We start from the raw sequence: 4,029 nt of genomic DNA on the forward strand, positions 1-4,029 counted from the left end.
ACAAACAAACTTTGGGGAAGCGAATGACTATGCTCCAGTTCTAGTGATTAAAGATCTTAACATCTTGTAGAGGTATTCACTCCAAAGTTGTAACAAAAATTATGTTTGCTTCTGAGGCTCAGTGACAAAAACTCACTTCATTTCTGGCGGATGAGAAATAGCGGAATCATTCTGTTCCCACTCTCAAATCATCGGTATTTTTGGAGCGTAAATGCACTTTGAATGAAGTCTTCGAAAATGAATTTTTTGAGTAACAGGGCTCCATTACATCTCACGTAACGTTTACTAACTCTTAGAGGAGCCGGGACTCACTTCCTACTTTATTATTTTCCAGAAGAGGAACTGAAACCGCCCGAGTGGGAAACCAGCGCAGAGATGAAGCTGAGATGCGGAGCCCGGGGAGTGCCCTGTCTCGGCCCCTGTGGCTGCTGATCAAACAGCTGGCAGTTCTAACTCACCCGCAGCCCTGAGGGAGAAAGCGGTGGCAGCTTGCTGTCCTAAGGATGACAACCCGAGGAACCCGATGTGTCACTCTACTCAGTCAATTCGACAGTGTGTTATTCTGGGAAGACGAGAGAAACAGATCCATAGACACTCATATGTGTATAAGACAGAGTTTTATATAAAGGGTAATTTGTACATTAAGAAAGCATCCCAACCCAGTCCAGTCCAAGCCCATAAGTCTGATATTAGCCCATATGTCTGATACCAATCTACAAAGCCCTCTTCAGACTCACAAAACACATGCAGAGATGCTGAATGATCACAGGTCAGTGGGTAGGAAGTCTTGAGGATCCAGTGACGCTGTAAGCATCTCAGTGCTGGCAGGGGTCTCTATGTGGCTTCTCCAGCTTCAGAGGTCTGGTTGCATCAGGGAAGGTCCATGTGGCTTCTCCAGCTCAGGGCATGAGCATAGTTCCATGTGTCTTGTCAGCTGTAGTGTCTCCCCGGGAGAGTGCCAATTGAGAGAAGTGTCTCTGCCTCCAAGGAGGAAATTCCATAGTTCCCAGAATTCCCAGGAGTAGGCCATGCCCACTCAGAGATCTCATTGGCTATATCCTGATTGACAGCCTAGACTCCACCCCTACACGCTTAAGCCTGAAATTGACAAGCGGTTATGTAACTACAACAGATGGCAAGCTTTCCCCAATATCCCAGGTGTTCATTTTCTACAGTCGCTGTAACAAACTGCCACGAAGCTTTAATGACGTGGACAATGTAAGTGTATTACTTTACTATGCTGTCTTTTGTCAGTTCAAAGTGACTCAGAATGGGCTAGCATCAACTTACCGGCAGGGCTGCTTCCTCTTTCTGCGGGCCCTGGGGAAAAGCCCTTTTCCTTACCCTTTCCAGCTTCTTCGGGCAGCCCACCTTTGTTGGCCTGTGGCCCTCTTTCACCTTCTTCAAAGCCAGCCACCTCAGGCCAAGATTTTTTCAAGCTTTTTTCCTCTTTTATTTTCACTCTGCCTTTTTCTCTGTCCCTCCTGCCTCCCGTTTCTACCTTGAAAGGACCCTCATCATTGACATCTGAGACCCCCAGGTCCTGTTGTGGGTTCAGCTTCGGCTGCTAACCACAGGGTCAGCGATTCGGGCTACCAGCTGCTCCCAGGAAGCAAGAGGAGACTTGCTGTCGGTTCTCATACAAATTTACAATCTCAGAAACTCTGTGAAAGAACTCACTGGCAACAGTTGGAGTTGGGTTTGGTGATTAGTCACATTATGGAGTCCTGGTGTTACAACGGTGAAGGGGTTGGCTGCTACGGAAAGGTCTGAGCCCATTAGCGCCCCTCCTTGGCAGAAAGGGCTTGGTGACCGTCTGGTGAAAGGGTCCAAGTCCACTGCCACTGACCTCTAGTGAGCCTATAGAGGGTTTCTGGAGCTATAAATCTTTTTTAAAAATCATGTTATTGGGAGCGCATATGACTCTTATCACAATCCATCCATCCATCCATTGTGTCAAGCACATTTGTACATTTGTTGCCCTCATCATTTTTTTAATATCATTTTATTGGGGGCGCTTACAATTCTTATCACAATCCATATATACATCCATTGTGTCAAGCACATTTGTGTATTTGTTGCCCTCATCATTCTCAAAACATTTGCTTTCTACTTGAGTCCTTGGTATCAGCTCCTCATTTTTACCCTCCCTCCCTCCCTCTGAACTCTTGATAATTTGTAAATTATTATTTTTTCATGTCTTACACTGACTGATGTCTCCCTTCCCCCATTATGCTTTTGTCTGTCCCCCTGGGAGGGGGTTATATGTAGATCATTATGATTGGTTCCCCCTTTCTCCCCACACCTTCACCATTACCTTCTTGGTATCTCTACTCTCAATATTGGTCCTGAGGGGTATATCTGTTTTGGATTCCCTGTGTTTCCAGCTCTTTTTTTTTATCATAAGAAACTTTTTATTAAGTAAAAGATACTGTAACAGTCTAATTGAAATGAACTATGGGACTCAAAAACTTCCAGTTTCTAAGGTACATTTGGAAAATGACATTTACAATGGAAGGTCAGTCCTTGTCACCAGGCTGCTCCACTGGCAATCGGAAATAGAGACTCCGTCGCAGACGTTTCGGGGCTGTTTTTGCCTGATTGAGGTCGTCTTTTAGCTTGTTTTTGCTCCGCATCAAAATGTTCTTGCTTTGATTTCTGATAGAAGTAGTGAAGAAATTGCCTACCACTAACAGCTGAGTAAGTGTAATCCTGTTGAGTGACTACAAAGTATGCAAAAAAGACCATGGAATTTGCAAATGTGATGAAGTATGTAACAGGTTCCATGATGTCCCAGGAGTACACCCACCAGGTGAACCAGGCCAGGCCCCCACCCTGAGCGGACAGCAGCGCTAACCCAGACCACAGGAGCTTGCTGATTCTGGCTTCAGAACGACCTTGCGTTTGAGCTTTCAGCTGTTTGGGGCTGCAGCTGCTTCTTCAGGTGGTCATTGTTCTCCAGCAAATGCGTCTCTTTCCTTTGCTGATACTCATCAAGGTGCATGGCTGTAAACAGTCTGTGAACCATTGACTTCACGGTGTCCTCTTGGCAGCGTGCTCGCTACTCAGGGCTTCTTGCTTGGGGCAATGCGCGTTGCACGTTATTGTATTGATGGCAAGTTGAAAATCATTCATTAGCAAAACTCCCATTAAGGTTGAAGCTGGTATCTTGCTGCCGTCTGCCGCTCTTTTCTGGACGGTAAATTAAGTGTTATCAAAGGAAGGCCACATCGATAACTAATCGTTATTTCATCAGATGGCACCACTGTACTATAAAGGGGTAATAGGTAATATTTCAGGTTTCCACATAGTTTCACACGTAAAATCGGGGGCGGCGGCGGGGGCGAGCGACGGCCAGTCCTGAGGGCCGGCAGTAGCGGCGCCACGGCGGGGGATCCCGTCCTCACCTCCAGGCACCTGCTCGGCTGGCAGGTGGCAGAGCCAGCATTTGCTTGTTTGCAGTTCTTATCTGTACCCATGTGCATGCTCTGGTCTAACTGGATTTGTAAGGTAGAATTGGGATCATGATAGTGCGGGGAGGAGGAACTATTAAAGCACTAGAGGACAGTGGTTTGTTTTGTTGGTGTTATACTGCACCAGACTGCCTTATCTCCCTTGTGACCCTTCTGTAAGGGGATGTCCAGTTTCCTCTAGATGGGCTTTGGGTCTTCACTCCACACTCCTCCTCATTCACAATGGTATGATTTTTTTGTTCTGGGTCTTTGATTCTGATACCTGATTCCATCAACACCTCATGATCACACAGGCTGGTGTGCTTCTTCCATGTGGACTTTGTTGCTTCTCAGCTAGATGGCTGCTTGCGTATCTTCAAGCCTTTAAGACTCCAGACACTGTATCTTTTAATAGCCGGGTACTATCATGGAGCTATAAATCTTTATGTGAGTAGATAGCCTCATCTTTCTCCCGCAGAATGGTTTGTGGGTTTGAGCTGACAACCTTGCAGTACACAGTCCAAGGCTTGTCTAATAGGATGCCACTAAGGCATCCTGGAAAAAACTCATGAAGCAG

General features: G+C 46.3%; 1 pseudogene; it reads right to left on the reverse strand.

Annotated features, from left to right (window-relative positions):
• Nucleotides 1-2,519: 2,519 nt before the first annotated feature.
• On the reverse strand, nucleotides 2,520-3,485 carry LOC101655456 (annotated as a pseudogene).
• Between the last annotated feature and the right edge of the window lie 544 nt (nucleotides 3,486-4,029).

The sequence above is a fragment of the Echinops telfairi genome, unplaced genomic scaffold (genome assembly GCF_000313985.2).
Source record: "Echinops telfairi isolate 266 unplaced genomic scaffold, ASM31398v2 ScPeMD7_4225;HRSCAF=4972, whole genome shotgun sequence".
NCBI classification, from domain to species: domain Eukaryota; kingdom Metazoa; phylum Chordata; class Mammalia; order Afrosoricida; family Tenrecidae; genus Echinops; species Echinops telfairi.